The 18,719-nt window shown below is 42.2% G+C and overlaps 23 non-coding genes across 23 annotated transcripts; 12 read left to right on the top strand and 11 right to left on the bottom strand.

Moving 5' to 3' along the window:
- Positions 1–128: 128 nt before the first annotated feature.
- Positions 129–200, top strand: trnag-ucc (transfer RNA glycine (anticodon UCC)). Its single transcript has one exon. It is a non-coding gene; the product is annotated as a tRNA-Gly (tRNA).
- Positions 201–467: 267 nt separating this feature from the next.
- On the bottom strand, positions 468–539 carry trnap-agg (transfer RNA proline (anticodon AGG)). The gene has a single exon. It is a non-coding gene; the product is annotated as a tRNA-Pro (tRNA).
- Positions 540–1,532: 993 nt separating this feature from the next.
- trnag-ucc (transfer RNA glycine (anticodon UCC)) lies at positions 1,533–1,604 on the top strand. Its single transcript has one exon. It is a non-coding gene; the product is annotated as a tRNA-Gly (tRNA).
- Positions 1,605–1,871: 267 nt separating this feature from the next.
- On the bottom strand, positions 1,872–1,943 carry trnap-agg (transfer RNA proline (anticodon AGG)). Its single transcript has one exon. It is a non-coding gene; the product is annotated as a tRNA-Pro (tRNA).
- Positions 1,944–2,936: 993 nt separating this feature from the next.
- Positions 2,937–3,008, top strand: trnag-ucc (transfer RNA glycine (anticodon UCC)). The gene has a single exon. It is a non-coding gene; the product is annotated as a tRNA-Gly (tRNA).
- Positions 3,009–3,275: 267 nt separating this feature from the next.
- On the bottom strand, positions 3,276–3,347 carry trnap-agg (transfer RNA proline (anticodon AGG)). Its single transcript has one exon. It is a non-coding gene; the product is annotated as a tRNA-Pro (tRNA).
- Positions 3,348–4,340: 993 nt separating this feature from the next.
- trnag-ucc (transfer RNA glycine (anticodon UCC)) lies at positions 4,341–4,412 on the top strand. The gene has a single exon. It is a non-coding gene; the product is annotated as a tRNA-Gly (tRNA).
- A 267-nt stretch (positions 4,413–4,679) lies between these two features.
- On the bottom strand, positions 4,680–4,751 carry trnap-agg (transfer RNA proline (anticodon AGG)). The gene has a single exon. It is a non-coding gene; the product is annotated as a tRNA-Pro (tRNA).
- Positions 4,752–7,182: 2,431 nt separating this feature from the next.
- trnag-ucc (transfer RNA glycine (anticodon UCC)) lies at positions 7,183–7,254 on the top strand. The gene has a single exon. It is a non-coding gene; the product is annotated as a tRNA-Gly (tRNA).
- A 267-nt stretch (positions 7,255–7,521) lies between these two features.
- Positions 7,522–7,593, bottom strand: trnap-agg (transfer RNA proline (anticodon AGG)). Its single transcript has one exon. It is a non-coding gene; the product is annotated as a tRNA-Pro (tRNA).
- A 993-nt stretch (positions 7,594–8,586) lies between these two features.
- Positions 8,587–8,658, top strand: trnag-ucc (transfer RNA glycine (anticodon UCC)). The gene has a single exon. It is a non-coding gene; the product is annotated as a tRNA-Gly (tRNA).
- A 2,389-nt stretch (positions 8,659–11,047) lies between these two features.
- On the top strand, positions 11,048–11,119 carry trnag-ucc (transfer RNA glycine (anticodon UCC)). Its single transcript has one exon. It is a non-coding gene; the product is annotated as a tRNA-Gly (tRNA).
- Positions 11,120–11,386: 267 nt separating this feature from the next.
- Positions 11,387–11,458, bottom strand: trnap-agg (transfer RNA proline (anticodon AGG)). The gene has a single exon. It is a non-coding gene; the product is annotated as a tRNA-Pro (tRNA).
- Positions 11,459–12,451: 993 nt separating this feature from the next.
- On the top strand, positions 12,452–12,523 carry trnag-ucc (transfer RNA glycine (anticodon UCC)). Its single transcript has one exon. It is a non-coding gene; the product is annotated as a tRNA-Gly (tRNA).
- Positions 12,524–12,790: 267 nt separating this feature from the next.
- On the bottom strand, positions 12,791–12,862 carry trnap-agg (transfer RNA proline (anticodon AGG)). The gene has a single exon. It is a non-coding gene; the product is annotated as a tRNA-Pro (tRNA).
- Positions 12,863–13,855: 993 nt separating this feature from the next.
- On the top strand, positions 13,856–13,927 carry trnag-ucc (transfer RNA glycine (anticodon UCC)). Its single transcript has one exon. It is a non-coding gene; the product is annotated as a tRNA-Gly (tRNA).
- Positions 13,928–14,194: 267 nt separating this feature from the next.
- Positions 14,195–14,266, bottom strand: trnap-agg (transfer RNA proline (anticodon AGG)). Its single transcript has one exon. It is a non-coding gene; the product is annotated as a tRNA-Pro (tRNA).
- A 993-nt stretch (positions 14,267–15,259) lies between these two features.
- trnag-ucc (transfer RNA glycine (anticodon UCC)) lies at positions 15,260–15,331 on the top strand. The gene has a single exon. It is a non-coding gene; the product is annotated as a tRNA-Gly (tRNA).
- A 267-nt stretch (positions 15,332–15,598) lies between these two features.
- trnap-agg (transfer RNA proline (anticodon AGG)) lies at positions 15,599–15,670 on the bottom strand. Its single transcript has one exon. It is a non-coding gene; the product is annotated as a tRNA-Pro (tRNA).
- Positions 15,671–16,663: 993 nt separating this feature from the next.
- trnag-ucc (transfer RNA glycine (anticodon UCC)) lies at positions 16,664–16,735 on the top strand. Its single transcript has one exon. It is a non-coding gene; the product is annotated as a tRNA-Gly (tRNA).
- Positions 16,736–17,002: 267 nt separating this feature from the next.
- On the bottom strand, positions 17,003–17,074 carry trnap-agg (transfer RNA proline (anticodon AGG)). The gene has a single exon. It is a non-coding gene; the product is annotated as a tRNA-Pro (tRNA).
- A 993-nt stretch (positions 17,075–18,067) lies between these two features.
- trnag-ucc (transfer RNA glycine (anticodon UCC)) lies at positions 18,068–18,139 on the top strand. Its single transcript has one exon. It is a non-coding gene; the product is annotated as a tRNA-Gly (tRNA).
- Positions 18,140–18,406: 267 nt separating this feature from the next.
- Positions 18,407–18,478, bottom strand: trnap-agg (transfer RNA proline (anticodon AGG)). The gene has a single exon. It is a non-coding gene; the product is annotated as a tRNA-Pro (tRNA).
- Between the last annotated feature and the right edge of the window lie 241 nt (positions 18,479–18,719).

The following is an 18,719-nucleotide window of genomic DNA, read 5'->3' as shown; positions in this document are numbered from 1 at the left end:
TCTCGCACCCTAAGCCATAATCGTACACTAACACCAACGATCCGTTTGGTCAAATAATTTTCACTTTCCACAAAAATGACGGTCAGGATATGAATCGATGTCTCCATGTTGCTAGCGAGCTTCACATAGCATTGGTGGTATAGTGGTGAGCATAGCTGCCTTCCAAGCAGTTGACCCGGGTTCGATTCCCGGCCAATGCAGAGCATGACATATTCACTAGTTTTAGGGGCTGGGTGTAATTTCAAGTCTATTACATTGGAATCAATCTTCGTGGAAGTACGATTTGCTCTTACTTTTTGCAGGTTTTCTAAATGAAGTGCGACATTGAGCCAACTAGTGAATATCACAATAGATTAGCTGTCCATCGCCTAAACCATTCAGCCACCTCGTCCTGCGCCCAAGAGGTGGCTGTTTGCGACCAGTGGCCTGAGATCAGCCTGTCTGAGCTTGTTAAAAGATCTGCAAAAGGGCTCATCCGGGATTTGAACCCGGGACCTCTCGCACCCTAAGCGAGAATCATACCCCTAGACCAACGAGCCTTACACAATAACAAAATAGTTTTGCTTTCTGCGGCAATGACAATGAGGATATCCATTGTTCTTGTCCATGGTGCTTGGAAAGATTGAACCTCATGTGAGTGTTTGTGCTATACTTGTGAGCATAGCAGTCTTCCAAACTGTTGAACAGGCTTCAGTTCAAATCTTTTGTATTTCATCTGCTGTGTTTTTCACATTCTGTCTTCTTAAGCCGCGACAGCAAACTGATGATGAGTGTTGACAAATGAATATTGAGCAAAATGAGATCAATTAATATTTTAAAAGAGAAACTGAAAAAATAAAACTTCAAAAAGAATGGAGCTCATTTATTTTGAGTTGACTGATGCATCAGTACGTGAATCAAAGTAAACGAATGTAAAAAATACCCATTCAAATCGATCAGTTTTCAACTAGAGAGATTGAGATGTGTCGTATCTGTCTCAAGCCTCCATAACTGTTTATGTTACACCTCCACATCTGCAATGAAAGGTGGTGGAGCTAGAGCGGTGTTAGTCAAACCATGAGACATACCTATAATCGGTCTTCTCACAAAAACATCTGCAGCTTCTGAACCGTTTGACCTACAAATTCGTATGACCACTCCCCGGAAAGGGGAGGCCCTCACGAACACGGTGGTGTTCCCAATTTGTCTCTACGTCCCCCACAAGTGTCAGGGGACCCGTCTGAAGTCGGAACCCTTTATGTGCCAACTTCTGTTTGTAGAATCCAAAATCTTTGGGCAACAAACTAATGTGACCCCACTTGTCACAATGTTCTCAGTTTTGCCCTACGTTCCCCACAAGTGTCACGGGACTAATCTGAAGGTAACAGGTACTGATTAAAATGATAGATTTTTTAACCAGGGACCTCTCGCACCCTAAGCCATAATCGTACACTAACACCAACGATCCGTTTGGTCAAATAATTTTCACTTTCCACAAAAATGACGGTCAGGATATGAATCGATGTCTCCATGTTGCTAGCGAGCTTCACATAGCATTGGTGGTATAGTGGTGAGCATAGCTGCCTTCCAAGCAGTTGACCCGGGTTCGATTCCCGGCCAATGCAGAGCATGACATATTCACTAGTTTTAGGGGCTGGGTGTAATTTCAAGTCTATTACATTGGAATCAATCTTCGTGGAAGTACGATTTGCTCTTACTTTTTGCAGGTTTTCTAAATGAAGTGCGACATTGAGCCAACTAGTGAATATCACAATAGATTAGCTGTCCATCGCCTAAACCATTCAGCCACCTCGTCCTGCGCCCAAGAGGTGGCTGTTTGCGACCAGTGGCCTGAGATCAGCCTGTCTGAGCTTGTTAAAAGATCTGCAAAAGGGCTCATCCGGGATTTGAACCCGGGACCTCTCGCACCCTAAGCGAGAATCATACCCCTAGACCAACGAGCCTTACACAATAACAAAATAGTTTTGCTTTCTGCGGCAATGACAATGAGGATATCCATTGTTCTTGTCCATGGTGCTTGGAAAGATTGAACCTCATGTGAGTGTTTGTGCTATACTTGTGAGCATAGCAGTCTTCCAAACTGTTGAACAGGCTTCAGTTCAAATCTTTTGTATTTCATCTGCTGTGTTTTTCACATTCTGTCTTCTTAAGCCGCGACAGCAAACTGATGATGAGTGTTGACAAATGAATATTGAGCAAAATGAGATCAATTAATATTTTAAAAGAGAAACTGAAAAAATAAAACTTCAAAAAGAATGGAGCTCATTTATTTTGAGTTGACTGATGCATCAGTACGTGAATCAAAGTAAACGAATGTAAAAAATACCCATTCAAATCGATCAGTTTTCAACTAGAGAGATTGAGATGTGTCGTATCTGTCTCAAGCCTCCATAACTGTTTATGTTACACCTCCACATCTGCAATGAAAGGTGGTGGAGCTAGAGCGGTGTTAGTCAAACCATGAGACATACCTATAATCGGTCTTCTCACAAAAACATCTGCAGCTTCTGAACCGTTTGACCTACAAATTCGTATGACCACTCCCCGGAAAGGGGAGGCCCTCACGAACACGGTGGTGTTCCCAATTTGTCTCTACGTCCCCCACAAGTGTCAGGGGACCCGTCTGAAGTCGGAACCCTTTATGTGCCAACTTCTGTTTGTAGAATCCAAAATCTTTGGGCAACAAACTAATGTGACCCCACTTGTCACAATGTTCTCAGTTTTGCCCTACGTTCCCCACAAGTGTCACGGGACTAATCTGAAGGTAACAGGTACTGATTAAAATGATAGATTTTTTAACCAGGGACCTCTCGCACCCTAAGCCATAATCGTACACTAACACCAACGATCCGTTTGGTCAAATAATTTTCACTTTCCACAAAAATGACGGTCAGGATATGAATCGATGTCTCCATGTTGCTAGCGAGCTTCACATAGCATTGGTGGTATAGTGGTGAGCATAGCTGCCTTCCAAGCAGTTGACCCGGGTTCGATTCCCGGCCAATGCAGAGCATGACATATTCACTAGTTTTAGGGGCTGGGTGTAATTTCAAGTCTATTACATTGGAATCAATCTTCGTGGAAGTACGATTTGCTCTTACTTTTTGCAGGTTTTCTAAATGAAGTGCGACATTGAGCCAACTAGTGAATATCACAATAGATTAGCTGTCCATCGCCTAAACCATTCAGCCACCTCGTCCTGCGCCCAAGAGGTGGCTGTTTGCGACCAGTGGCCTGAGATCAGCCTGTCTGAGCTTGTTAAAAGATCTGCAAAAGGGCTCATCCGGGATTTGAACCCGGGACCTCTCGCACCCTAAGCGAGAATCATACCCCTAGACCAACGAGCCTTACACAATAACAAAATAGTTTTGCTTTCTGCGGCAATGACAATGAGGATATCCATTGTTCTTGTCCATGGTGCTTGGAAAGATTGAACCTCATGTGAGTGTTTGTGCTATACTTGTGAGCATAGCAGTCTTCCAAACTGTTGAACAGGCTTCAGTTCAAATCTTTTGTATTTCATCTGCTGTGTTTTTCACATTCTGTCTTCTTAAGCCGCGACAGCAAACTGATGATGAGTGTTGACAAATGAATATTGAGCAAAATGAGATCAATTAATATTTTAAAAGAGAAACTGAAAAAATAAAACTTCAAAAAGAATGGAGCTCATTTATTTTGAGTTGACTGATGCATCAGTACGTGAATCAAAGTAAACGAATGTAAAAAATACCCATTCAAATCGATCAGTTTTCAACTAGAGAGATTGAGATGTGTCGTATCTGTCTCAAGCCTCCATAACTGTTTATGTTACACCTCCACATCTGCAATGAAAGGTGGTGGAGCTAGAGCGGTGTTAGTCAAACCATGAGACATACCTATAATCGGTCTTCTCACAAAAACATCTGCAGCTTCTGAACCGTTTGACCTACAAATTCGTATGACCACTCCCCGGAAAGGGGAGGCCCTCACGAACACGGTGGTGTTCCCAATTTGTCTCTACGTCCCCCACAAGTGTCAGGGGACCCGTCTGAAGTCGGAACCCTTTATGTGCCAACTTCTGTTTGTAGAATCCAAAATCTTTGGGCAACAAACTAATGTGACCCCACTTGTCACAATGTTCTCAGTTTTGCCCTACGTTCCCCACAAGTGTCACGGGACTAATCTGAAGGTAACAGGTACTGATTAAAATGATAGATTTTTTAACCAGGGACCTCTCGCACCCTAAGCCATAATCGTACACTAACACCAACGATCCGTTTGGTCAAATAATTTTCACTTTCCACAAAAATGACGGTCAGGATATGAATCGATGTCTCCATGTTGCTAGCGAGCTTCACATAGCATTGGTGGTATAGTGGTGAGCATAGCTGCCTTCCAAGCAGTTGACCCGGGTTCGATTCCCGGCCAATGCAGAGCATGACATATTCACTAGTTTTAGGGGCTGGGTGTAATTTCAAGTCTATTACATTGGAATCAATCTTCGTGGAAGTACGATTTGCTCTTACTTTTTGCAGGTTTTCTAAATGAAGTGCGACATTGAGCCAACTAGTGAATATCACAATAGATTAGCTGTCCATCGCCTAAACCATTCAGCCACCTCGTCCTGCGCCCAAGAGGTGGCTGTTTGCGACCAGTGGCCTGAGATCAGCCTGTCTGAGCTTGTTAAAAGATCTGCAAAAGGGCTCATCCGGGATTTGAACCCGGGACCTCTCGCACCCTAAGCGAGAATCATACCCCTAGACCAACGAGCCTTACACAATAACAAAATAGTTTTGCTTTCTGCGGCAATGACAATGAGGATATCCATTGTTCTTGTCCATGGTGCTTGGAAAGATTGAACCTCATGTGAGTGTTTGTGCTATACTTGTGAGCATAGCAGTCTTCCAAACTGTTGAACAGGCTTCAGTTCAAATCTTTTGTATTTCATCTGCTGTGTTTTTCACATTCTGTCTTCTTAACCTGTTGGGTCTAGGGGGCAGCATTTGCACGTCTGGATAAAAAAAATGTACCCGATTTAATCTGGTTACTAATCCTACCCAGTAACTAGAATATGCATATACTTATTATATATGGATAGAAAACACTCTAAAGTTTCCAAAACTGTTTGAATGGTGTCTGTGAGTATAACAGAACTCATTTGGCAGGCAAAACCCTGAGACATTTTCTGACAGGAAGTGGATACCTGATGTGTTGTATTGATTTTAAACCTATCCCATTGAAAAACACAGGGGTTTAGGAATATTTTGGCACTTCCTATTGCTTCCACTAGATGTCACCAGCCTTTACAAAGTGTTTTGAGTCTTCTGGAGGGAGATCTGACCGAACAAGAGCCATGGAACGGTGATGTCCCATTAGACACCTGGCGCGCTACTTCATGTTGGGTACCCTCGTTCCAATACGTTATAAAAGGCTATGCATTCGTCCACCTTGAATATTATTCATGTTCTGGTTAAAAAAGGCCCTAATGATTTATGCTATACAACGTTTGACATGTTTGAACGAACGGAAATATATTTTTTCCCCTCGTTCATGACGAGAAGTCCGGCTGGCTTACATCATGTGCTAACGAGACGGAGATTTTTGGACATAAATGATGAGCTTTTTTGAACAAAACTACATTCGTTATGGACCTGTGATACCTGGAAGTGACATCTGATGAAGAGAATCAAAGGTAATGGATTATTTACATAGTATTTTCGATTTTAGATCTCCCCAACATGACGTCTAGTCTGTATCGCAACGCGTATTTTTCTGGGCACAGTGCTCAGATTATTGCAAAGTGTGATTTCCCAGTAAGGTTATTTTTAAATCTGGCAAGTTGATTGCGTTCAAAAGATGTAAATCTATAATTCTTTAAATGACAATATAATATTTTACCAATGTTTTCTAATTTTAATTATTTAATTTGTGACGCTGACTTGACTGCCGGTTATTGGAGGGAAACGATTTCCTCAACATCAATGCCATAGTAAAACGCTGTTTTTGTATATAAATATGAACTTGATAGAACTAAAAATGCATGCATTGTCTAACATAATGTCCTAGGAGTGTCATCTGATGGAGATTGTAAAAGGTTAGTGTATCATTTTAGCTGGTTTTATGGTTTTGGTGACCCTGTCTTTGACTTGACAAAACATTACACACAACTCTTGTAAATGTACTGTCCTAACATACTCTAAATTTATGCTTTCGCCGTAAAACCTTTTTGAAATCGTAAAACGTGGTTAGATTAAGGAGATGTTTATCTTTCAAATGGTGTAACATAGTTGTATTTTTGAAAAATTTGAATTTTGACATTTATTTGGATTCAAATTTGCCGCTCTTGAAATGCACCTGCTGTTGATGGAGTGCACCACAGGTGGCACGCTAGCGTCCCACCTAGCCCCAAGAGGTTAAGCCGCGACAGCAAACTGATGATGAGTGTTGACAAATGAATATTGAGCAAAATGAGATCAATTAATATTTTAAAAGAGAAACTGAAAAAATAAAACTTCAAAAAGAATGGAGCTCATTTATTTTGAGTTGACTGATGCATCAGTACGTGAATCAAAGTAAACGAATGTAAAAAATACCCATTCAAATCGATCAGTTTTCAACTAGAGAGATTGAGATGTGTCGTATCTGTCTCAAGCCTCCATAACTGTTTATGTTACACCTCCACATCTGCAATGAAAGGTGGTGGAGCTAGAGCGGTGTTAGTCAAACCATGAGACATACCTATAATCGGTCTTCTCACAAAAACATCTGCAGCTTCTGAACCGTTTGACCTACAAATTCGTATGACCACTCCCCGGAAAGGGGAGGCCCTCACGAACACGGTGGTGTTCCCAATTTGTCTCTACGTCCCCCACAAGTGTCAGGGGACCCGTCTGAAGTCGGAACCCTTTATGTGCCAACTTCTGTTTGTAGAATCCAAAATCTTTGGGCAACAAACTAATGTGACCCCACTTGTCACAATGTTCTCAGTTTTGCCCTACGTTCCCCACAAGTGTCACGGGACTAATCTGAAGGTAACAGGTACTGATTAAAATGATAGATTTTTTAACCAGGGACCTCTCGCACCCTAAGCCATAATCGTACACTAACACCAACGATCCGTTTGGTCAAATAATTTTCACTTTCCACAAAAATGACGGTCAGGATATGAATCGATGTCTCCATGTTGCTAGCGAGCTTCACATAGCATTGGTGGTATAGTGGTGAGCATAGCTGCCTTCCAAGCAGTTGACCCGGGTTCGATTCCCGGCCAATGCAGAGCATGACATATTCACTAGTTTTAGGGGCTGGGTGTAATTTCAAGTCTATTACATTGGAATCAATCTTCGTGGAAGTACGATTTGCTCTTACTTTTTGCAGGTTTTCTAAATGAAGTGCGACATTGAGCCAACTAGTGAATATCACAATAGATTAGCTGTCCATCGCCTAAACCATTCAGCCACCTCGTCCTGCGCCCAAGAGGTGGCTGTTTGCGACCAGTGGCCTGAGATCAGCCTGTCTGAGCTTGTTAAAAGATCTGCAAAAGGGCTCATCCGGGATTTGAACCCGGGACCTCTCGCACCCTAAGCGAGAATCATACCCCTAGACCAACGAGCCTTACACAATAACAAAATAGTTTTGCTTTCTGCGGCAATGACAATGAGGATATCCATTGTTCTTGTCCATGGTGCTTGGAAAGATTGAACCTCATGTGAGTGTTTGTGCTATACTTGTGAGCATAGCAGTCTTCCAAACTGTTGAACAGGCTTCAGTTCAAATCTTTTGTATTTCATCTGCTGTGTTTTTCACATTCTGTCTTCTTAAGCCGCTACAGCAAACTGATGATGAGTGTTGACAAATGAATATTGAGCAAAATGAGATCAATTAATATTTTAAAAGAGAAACTGAAAAAATAAAACTTCAAAAAGAATGGAGCTCATTTATTTTGAGTTGACTGATGCATCAGTACGTGAATCAAAGTAAACGAATGTAAAAAATACCCATTCAAATCGATCAGTTTTCAACTAGAGAGATTGAGATGTGTCGTATCTGTCTCAAGCCTCCATAACTGTTTATGTTACACCTCCACATCTGCAATGAAAGGTGGTGGAGCTAGAGCGGTGTTAGTCAAACCATGAGACATACCTATAATCGGTCTTCTCACAAAAACATCTGCAGCTTCTGAACCGTTTGACCTACAAATTCGTATGACCACTCCCCGGAAAGGGGAGGCCCTCACGAACACGGTGGTGTTCCCAATTTGTCTCTACGTCCCCCACAAGTGTCAGGGGACACGTCTGAAGTCGGAACCCTTTATGTGCCAACTTCTGTTTGTAGAATCCAAAATCTTTGGGCAACAAACTAATGTGACCCCACTTGTCACAATGTTCTCAGTTTTGCCCTACGTTCCCCACAAGTGTCACGGGACTAATCTGAAGGTAACAGGTACTGATTAAAATGATAGATTTTTTAACCAGGGACCTCTCGCACCCTAAGCCATAATCGTACACTAACACCAACGATCCGTTTGGTCAAATAATTTTCACTTTCCACAAAAATGACGGTCAGGATATGAATCGATGTCTCCATGTTGCTAGCGAGCTTCACATAGCATTGGTGGTATAGTGGTGAGCATAGCTGCCTTCCAAGCAGTTGACCCGGGTTCGATTCCCGGCCAATGCAGAGCATGACATATTCACTTGTTTTAGGGGCTGGGTGTAATTTCAAGTCTATTACATTGGAATCAATCTTCGTGGAAGTACGATTTGCTCTTACTTTTTGCAGGTTTTCTAAATGAAGTGCGACATTGAGCCAACTAGTGAATATGACAATAGATTAGCTGTCCAACCTCTTGGGGCTAGGTGGGACGCTAGCGTGCCACCCGTGGTGCACTCCATCAACAGCAGGTGCATTTCAAGAGCGGCAAATTTGAATCCAAATAAATGTCAAAATTCAAATTTTTCAAAAATACAACTATGTTACACCATTTGAAAGATAAACATCTCCTTAATCTAACCACGTTTTACGATTTCAAAAAGGTTTTACGGCGAAAGCATAAATTTAGAGTATGTTAGGACAGTACATTTACAAGAGTTGTGTGTAATGTTTTGTCAAGTCAAAGACAGGGTCACCAAAACCATAAAACCAGCTAAAATGATACACTAACCTTTTACAATCTCCATCAGATGACACTCCTAGGACATTATGTTAGACAATGCATGCATTTTTAGTTCTATCAAGTTGATATTTATATCCAAAAACAGCGTTTTACTATGGCATTGATGTTGAGGAAATCGTTTCCCTCCAATAACCGGCAGTCAAGTCAGCGTCACAAATTAAATAATTAAAATTAGAAAACATTGGTAAAATATTATATTGTCATTTAAAGAATTATAGATTTACATCTTTTGAACGCAATCAACTTGCCAGATTTAAAAATAACCTTACTGGGAAATCACACTTTGCAATAATCTGAGCACTGCGCCCAGAAAAATACGCGTTGCGATACAGACTAGACGTCATGTTGGGGAGATCTAAAATCGAAAATACTATGTAAATAATCCATTACCTTTGATTCTCTTCATCAGATGTCACTTCCAGGTATCACAGGTCCATAACGAATGTAGTTTTGTTCAAAAAAGCTAATCATTTATGTCCAAAAATCTCCGTCTCGTTAGCACATGATGTAAGCCAGCCGGACTTCTCGTCATGAACGAGGGGAAAAAATATATTTCCGTTCGTTCAAACATGTCAAACGTTGTATAGCATAAATCATTAGGGCCTTTTTTAACCAGAACATGAATAATATTCAAGGTGGAGGAATGCATACTCTTTTATAACGTATTGGAACGAGGGTACCCAACATCAACTCGCGCGCAAGGTGTCTAATGGGCCATCATCGTTCCATGGCTCTTGTTCGGTCAGATCTCCCTCCAGAAGACTCAAAACACTTTGTAAAGGCTGGTGACATCTAGTGGAAGCAATAGGAAGTGCCAAAATATTCCTAAACCCCTGTGTTTTTCAATGGGATAGGTTTAAAGTCAATACAACACATCAGGTATCCACTTCCTGTCAGAAAATGTCTCAGGGTTTTGCCTGCCAAATGAGTTCTGTTATACTCACAGACACCATTCAAACAGTTTTGGAAACTTTAGAGTGTTTTCTATCCATATATAATAAGTATATGCATATTGTAGTTACTGGGTAGGATTAGTAACCAGATTAAATCGGGTACATTTTTTTTATCCAGACGTGCAAATGCTGCCCCCTAGACCCAACAGGTTAAGCCGCGACAGCAAACTGATGATGAGTGTTGACAAATGAATATTGAGCAAAATGAGATCAATTAATATTTTAAAAGAGAAACTGAAAAAATAAAACTTCAAAAAGAATGGAGCTCATTTATTTTGAGTTGACTGATGCATCAGTACGTGAATCAAAGTAAACGAATGTAAAAAATACCCATTCAAATCGATCAGTTTTCAACTAGAGAGATTGAGATGTGTCGTATCTGTCTCAAGCCTCCATAACTGTTTATGTTACACCTCCACATCTGCAATGAAAGGTGGTGGAGCTAGAGCGGTGTTAGTCAAACCATGAGACATACCTATAATCGGTCTTCTCACAAAAACATCTGCAGCTTCTGAACCGTTTGACCTACAAATTCGTATGACCACTCCCCGGAAAGGGGAGGCCCTCACGAACACGGTGGTGTTCCCAATTTGTCTCTACGTCCCCCACAAGTGTCAGGGGACCCGTCTGAAGTCGGAACCCTTTATGTGCCAACTTCTGTTTGTAGAATCCAAAATCTTTGGGCAACAAACTAATGTGACCCCACTTGTCACAATGTTCTCAGTTTTGCCCTACGTTCCCCACAAGTGTCACGGGACTAATCTGAAGGTAACAGGTACTGATTAAAATGATAGATTTTTTAACCAGGGACCTCTCGCACCCTAAGCCATAATCGTACACTAACACCAACGATCCGTTTGGTCAAATAATTTTCACTTTCCACAAAAATGACGGTCAGGATATGAATCGATGTCTCCATGTTGCTAGCAAGCTTCACATAGCATTGGTGGTATAGTGGTGAGCATAGCTGCCTTCCAAGCAGTTGACCCGGGTTCGATTCCCGGCCAATGCAGAGCATGACATATTCACTTGTTTTAGGGGCTGGGTGTAATTTCAAGTCTATTACATTGGAATCAATCTTCGTGGAAGTACGATTTGCTCTTACTTTTTGCAGGTTTTCTAAATGAAGTGCGACATTGAGCCAACTAGTGAATATGACAATAGATTAGCTGTCCATCGCCTAAACCATTCAGCCACCTCGTCCTGCGCCCAAGAGGTGGCTGTTTGCGACCAGTGGCCTGAGATCAGCCTGTCTGAGCTTGTTAAAAGATCTGCAATAGGGCTCATCCGGGATTTGAACCCGGGACCTCTCGCACCCTAAGCGAGAATCATACCCCTAGACCAACGAGCCTTACACAATAACAAAATAGTTTTGCTTTCTGCGGCAATGACAATGAGGATATCCATTGTTCTTGTCCATGGTGCTTGGAAAGATTGAACCTCATGTGAGTGTTTGTGCTATACTTGTGAGCATAGCAGTCTTCCAAACTGTTGAACAGGCTTCAGTTCAAATCTTTTGTATTTCATCTGCTGTGTTTTTCACATTCTGTCTTCTTAAGCCGCGACAGCAAACTGATGATGAGTGTTGACAAATGAATATTGAGCAAAATGAGATCAATTAATATTTTAAAAGAGAAACTGAAAAAATAAAACTTCAAAAAGAATGGAGCTCATTTATTTTGAGTTGACTGATGCATCAGTACGTGAATCAAAGTAAACGAATGTAAAAAATACCCATTCAAATCGATCAGTTTTCAACTAGAGAGATTGAGATGTGTCGTATCTGTCTCAAGCCTCCATAACTGTTTATGTTACACCTCCACATCTGCAATGAAAGGTGGTGGAGCTAGAGCGGTGTTAGTCAAACCATGAGACATACCTATAATCGGTCTTCTCACAAAAACATCTGCAGCTTCTGAACCGTTTGACCTACAAATTCGTATGACCACTCCCCGGAAAGGGGAGGCCCTCACGAACACGGTGGTGTTCCCAATTTGTCTCTACGTCCCCCACAAGTGTCAGGGGACCCGTCTGAAGTCGGAACCCTTTATGTGCCAACTTCTGTTTGTAGAATCCAAAATCTTTGGGCAACAAACTAATGTGACCCCACTTGTCACAATGTTCTCAGTTTTGCCCTACGTTCCCCACAAGTGTCACGGGACTAATCTGAAGGTAACAGGTACTGATTAAAATGATAGATTTTTTAACCAGGGACCTCTCGCACCCTAAGCCATAATCGTACACTAACACCAACGATCCGTTTGGTCAAATAATTTTCACTTTCCACAAAAATGACGGTCAGGATATGAATCGATGTCTCCATGTTGCTAGCGAGCTTCACATAGCATTGGTGGTATAGTGGTGAGCATAGCTGCCTTCCAAGCAGTTGACCCGGGTTCGATTCCCGGCCAATGCAGAGCATGACATATTCACTTGTTTTAGGGGCTGGGTGTAATTTCAAGTCTATTACATTGGAATCAATCTTCGTGGAAGTACGATTTGCTCTTACTTTTTGCAGGTTTTCTAAATGAAGTGCGACATTGAGCCAACTAGTGAATATGACAATAGATTAGCTGTCCATCGCCTAAACCATTCAGCCACCTCGTCCTGCGCCCAAGAGGTGGCTGTTTGCGACCAGTGGCCTGAGATCAGCCTGTCTGAGCTTGTTAAAAGATCTGCAATAGGGCTCATCCGGGATTTGAACCCGGGACCTCTCGCACCCTAAGCGAGAATCATACCCCTAGACCAACGAGCCTTACACAATAACAAAATAGTTTTGCTTTCTGCGGCAATGACAATGAGGATATCCATTGTTCTTGTCCATGGTGCTTGGAAAGATTGAACCTCATGTGAGTGTTTGTGCTATACTTGTGAGCATAGCAGTCTTCCAAACTGTTGAACAGGCTTCAGTTCAAATCTTTTGTATTTCATCTGCTGTGTTTTTCACATTCTGTCTTCTTAAGCCGCGACAGCAAACTGATGATGAGTGTTGACAAATGAATATTGAGCAAAATGAGATCAATTAATATTTTAAAAGAGAAACTGAAAAAATAAAACTTCAAAAAGAATGGAGCTCATTTATTTTGAGTTGACTGATGCATCAGTACGTGAATCAAAGTAAACGAATGTAAAAAATACCCATTCAAATCGATCAGTTTTCAACTAGAGAGATTGAGATGTGTCGTATCTGTCTCAAGCCTCCATAACTGTTTATGTTACACCTCCACATCTGCAATGAAAGGTGGTGGAGCTAGAGCGGTGTTAGTCAAACCATGAGACATACCTATAATCGGTCTTCTCACAAAAACATCTGCAGCTTCTGAACCGTTTGACCTACAAATTCGTATGACCACTCCCCGGAAAGGGGAGGCCCTCACGAACACGGTGGTGTTCCCAATTTGTCTCTACGTCCCCCACAAGTGTCAGGGGACCCGTCTGAAGTCGGAACCCTTTATGTGCCAACTTCTGTTTGTAGAATCCAAAATCTTTGGGCAACAAACTAATGTGACCCCACTTGTCACAATGTTCTCAGTTTTGCCCTACGTTCCCCACAAGTGTCACGGGACTAATCTGAAGGTAACAGGTACTGATTAAAATGATAGATTTTTTAACCAGGGACCTCTCGCACCCTAAGCCATAATCGTACACTAACACCAACGATCCGTTTGGTCAAATAATTTTCACTTTCCACAAAAATGACGGTCAGGATATGAATCGATGTCTCCATGTTGCTAGCGAGCTTCACATAGCATTGGTGGTATAGTGGTGAGCATAGCTGCCTTCCAAGCAGTTGACCCGGGTTCGATTCCCGGCCAATGCAGAGCATGACATATTCACTTGTTTTAGGGGCTGGGTGTAATTTCAAGTCTATTACATTGGAATCAATCTTCGTGGAAGTACGATTTGCTCTTACTTTTTGCAGGTTTTCTAAATGAAGTGCGACATTGAGCCAACTAGTGAATATGACAATAGATTAGCTGTCCATCGCCTAAACCATTCAGCCACCTCGTCCTGCGCCCAAGAGGTGGCTGTTTGCGACCAGTGGCCTGAGATCAGCCTGTCTGAGCTTGTTAAAAGATCTGCAATAGGGCTCATCCGGGATTTGAACCCGGGACCTCTCGCACCCTAAGCGAGAATCATACCCCTAGACCAACGAGCCTTACACAATAACAAAATAGTTTTGCTTTCTGCGGCAATGACAATGAGGATATCCATTGTTCTTGTCCATGGTGCTTGGAAAGATTGAACCTCATGTGAGTGTTTGTGCTATACTTGTGAGCATAGCAGTCTTCCAAACTGTTGAACAGGCTTCAGTTCAAATCTTTTGTATTTCATCTGCTGTGTTTTTCACATTCTGTCTTCTTAAGCCGCGACAGCAAACTGATGATGAGTGTTGACAAATGAATATTGAGCAAAATGAGATCAATTAATATTTTAAAAGAGAAACTGAAAAAATAAAACTTCAAAAAGAATGGAGCTCATTTATTTTGAGTTGACTGATGCATCAGTACGTGAATCAAAGTAAACGAATGTAAAAAATACCCATTCAAATCGATCAGTTTTCAACTAGAGAGATTGAGATGTGTCGTATCTGTCTCAAGCCTCCATAACTGTTTATGTTACACCTCCACATCTGCAATGAAAGGTGGTGGAGCTAGAGCGGTGTTAGTCAAACCATGAGACATACCTATAATCGGTCTTCTCACAAAAACATCTGCAGCTTCTGAACCGTTTGACCTACAAATTCGTATGACCACTCCCCGGAAAGGGGAGGCCCTCACGAACACGGTGGTGTTCCCAATTTGTCTCTACGTCCCCCACAAGTGTCAGGGGACCCGTCTGAAGTCGGAACCCTTTATGTGCCAACTTCTGTTTGTAGAATCCAAAATCTTTGGGCAACAAACTAATGTGACCCCACTTGTCACAATGTTCTCAGTTTTGCCCTACGTTCCCCACAAGTGTCACGGCACTAATCTGAAGGTAACAGGTACTGATTAAAATGATAGATTTTTTAACCAGGGACCTCTCGCACCCTAAGCCATAATCGTACACTAACACCAACGATCCGTTTGGTCAAATAATTTTCACTTTCCACAAAAATGACGGTCAGGATATGAATCGATGTCTCCATGTTGCTAGCGAGCTTCACATAGCATTGGTGGTATAGTGGTGAGCATAGCTGCCTTCCAAGCAGTTGACCCGGGTTCGATTCCCGGCCAATGCAGAGCATGACATATTCACTAGTTTTAGGGGCTGGGTGTAATTTCAAGTCTATTACATTGGAATCAATCTTCGTGGAAGTACGATTTGCTCTTACTTTTTGCAGGTTTTCTAAATGAAGTGCGACATTGAGCCAACTAGTGAATATCACAATAGATTAGCTGTCCATCGCCTAAACCATTCAGCCACCTCGTCCTGCGCCCAAGAGGTGGCTGTTTGCGACCAGTGGCCTGAGATCAGCCTGTCTGAGCTTGTTAAAAGATCTGCAAAAGGGCTCATCCGGGATTTGAACCCGGGACCTCTCGCACCCTAAGCGAGAATCATACCCCTAGACCAACGAGCCTTACACAATAACAAAATAGTTTTGCTTTCTGCGGCAATGACAATGAGGATATCCATTGTTCTTGTCCATGGTGCTTGGAAAGATTGAACCTCATGTGAGTGTTTGTGCTATACTTGTGAGCATAGCAGTCTTCCAAACTGTTGAACAGGCTTCAGTTCAAATCTTTTGTATTTCATCTGCTGTGTTTTTCACATTCTGTCTTCTTAAGCCGCGACAGCAAACTGATGATGAGTGTTGACAAATGAATATTGAGCAAAATGAGATCAATTAATATTTTAAAAGAGAAACTGAAAAAATAAAACTTCAAAAAGAATGGAGCTCATTTATTTTGAGTTGACTGATGCATCAGTACGTGAATCAAAGTAAACGAATGTAAAAAATACCCATTCAAATCGATCAGTTTTCAACTAGAGAGATTGAGATGTGTCGTATCTGTCTCAAGCCTCCATAACTGTTTATGTTACACCTCCACATCTGCAATGAAAGGTGGTGGAGCTAGAGCGGTGTTAGTCAAACCATGAGACATACCTATAATCGGTCTTCTCACAAAAACATCTGCAGCTTCTGAACCGTTTGACCTACAAATTCGTATGACCACTCCCCGGAAAGGGGAGGCCCTCACGAACACGGTGGTGTTCCCAATTTGTCTCTACGTCCCCCACAAGTGTCAGGGGACCCGTCTGAAGTCGGAACCCTTTATGTGCCAACTTCTGTTTGTAGAATCCAAAATCTTTGGGCAACAAACTAATGTGACCCCACTTGTCACAATGTTCTCAGTTTTGCCCTACGTTCCCCACAAGTGTCACGGCACTAATCTGAAGGTAACAGGTACTGATTAAAATGATAGATTTTTTAACCAGGGACCTCTCGCACCCTAAGCCATAATCGTACACTAACACCAACGATCCGTTTGGTCAAATAATTTTCACTTTCCACAAAAATGACGGTCAGGATATGAATCGATGTCTCCATGTTGCTAGCGAGCTTCACATAGCATTGGTGGTATAGTGGTGAGCATAGCTGCCTTCCAAGCAGTTGACCCGGGTTCGATTCCCGGCCAATGCAGAGCATGACATATTCACTAGTTTTAGGGGCTGGGTGTAATTTCAAGTCTATTACATTGGAATCAATCTTCGTGGAAGTACGATTTGCTCTTACTTTTTGCAGGTTTTCTAAATGAAGTGCGACATTGAGCCAACTAGTGAATATCACAATAGATTAGCTGTCCATCGCCTAAACCATTCAGCCACCTCGTCCTGCGCCCAAGAGGTGGCTGTTTGCGACCAGTGGCCTGAGATCAGCCTGTCTGAGCTTGTTAAAAGATCTGCAAAAGGGCTCATCCGGGATTTGAACCCGGGACCTCTCGCACCCTAAGCGAGAATCATACCCCTAGACCAACGAGCCTTACACAATAACAAAATAGTTTTGCTTTCTGCGGCAATGACAATGAGGATATCCATTGTTCTTGTCCATGGTGCTTGGAAAGATTGAACCTCATGTGAGTGTTTGTGCTATACTTGTGAGCATAGCAGTCTTCCAAACTGTTGAACAGGCTTCAGTTCAAATCTTTTGTATTTCATCTGCTGTGTTTTTCACATTCTGTCTTCTTAAGCCGCGACAGCAAACTGATGATGAGTGTTGACAAATGAATATTGAGCAAAATGAGATCAATTAATATTTTAAAAGAGAAACTGAAAAAATAAAACTTCAAAAAGAATGGAGCTCATTTATTTTGAGTTGACTGATGCATCAGTACGTGAATCAAAGTAAACGAATGTAAAAAATACCCATTCAAATCGATCAGTTTTCAACTAGAGAGATTGAGATGTGTCGTATCTGTCTCAAGCCTCCATAACTGTTTATGTTACACCTCCACATCTGCAATGAAAGGTGGTGGAGCTAGAGCGGTGTTAGTCAAACCATGAGACATACCTATAATCGGTCTTCTCACAAAAACATCTGCAGCTTCTGAACCGTTTGACCTACAAATTCGTATGACCACTCCCCGGAAAGGGGAGGCCCTCACGAACACGGTGGTGTTCCCAATTTGTCTCTACGTCCCCCACAAGTGTCAGGGGACCCGTCTGAAGTCGGAACCCTTTATGTGCCAACTTCTGTTTGTAGAATCCAAAATCTTTGGGCAACAAACTAATGTGACCCCACTTGTCACAATGTTCTCAGTTTTGCCCTACGTTCCCCACAAGTGTCACGGCACTAATCTGAAGGTAACAGGTACTGATTAAAATGATAGATTTTTTAACCAGGGACCTCTCGCACCCTAAGCCATAATCGTACACTAACACCAACGATCCGTTTGGTCAAATAATTTTCACTTTCCACAAAAATGACGGTCAGGATATGAATCGATGTCTCCATGTTGCTAGCGAGCTTCACATAGCATTGGTGGTATAGTGGTGAGCATAGCTGCCTTCCAAGCAGTTGACCCGGGTTCGATTCCCGGCCAATGCAGAGCATGACATATTCACTAGTTTTAGGGGCTGGGTGTAATTTCAAGTCTATTACATTGGAATCAATCTTCGTGGAAGTACGATTTGCTCTTACTTTTTGCAGGTTTTCTAAATGAAGTGCGACATTGAGCCAACTAGTGAATATCACAATAGATTAGCTGTCCATCGCCTAAACCATTCAGCCACCTCGTCCTGCGCCCAAGAGGTGGCTGTTTGCGACCAGTGGCCTGAGATCAGCCTGTCTGAGCTTGTTAAAAGATCTGCAAAAGGGCTCATCCGGGATTTGAACCCGGGACCTCTCGCACCCTAAGCGAGAATCATACCCCTAGACCAACGAGCCTTACACAATAACAAAATAGTTTTGCTTTCTGCGGCAATGACAATGAGGATATCCATTGTTCTTGTCCATGGTGCTTGGAAAGATTGAACCTCATGTGAGTGTTTGTGCTATACTTGTGAGCATAGCAGTCTTCCAAACTGTTGAACAGGCTTCAGTTCAAATCTTTTGTATTTCATCTGCTGTGTTTTTCACATTCTGTCTTCTTAAGCCGCGACAGCAAACTGATGATGAGTGTTGACAA

Source organism: Salmo salar, unplaced genomic scaffold (genome assembly GCF_965601325.2).
Source record: "Salmo salar unplaced genomic scaffold, fSalSal1 ptg000135l, whole genome shotgun sequence".
Taxonomy (NCBI): Eukaryota; Metazoa; Chordata; class Actinopteri; order Salmoniformes; family Salmonidae; genus Salmo; species Salmo salar.
This window is presented reverse-complemented; position numbering and strand designations above follow the sequence as displayed.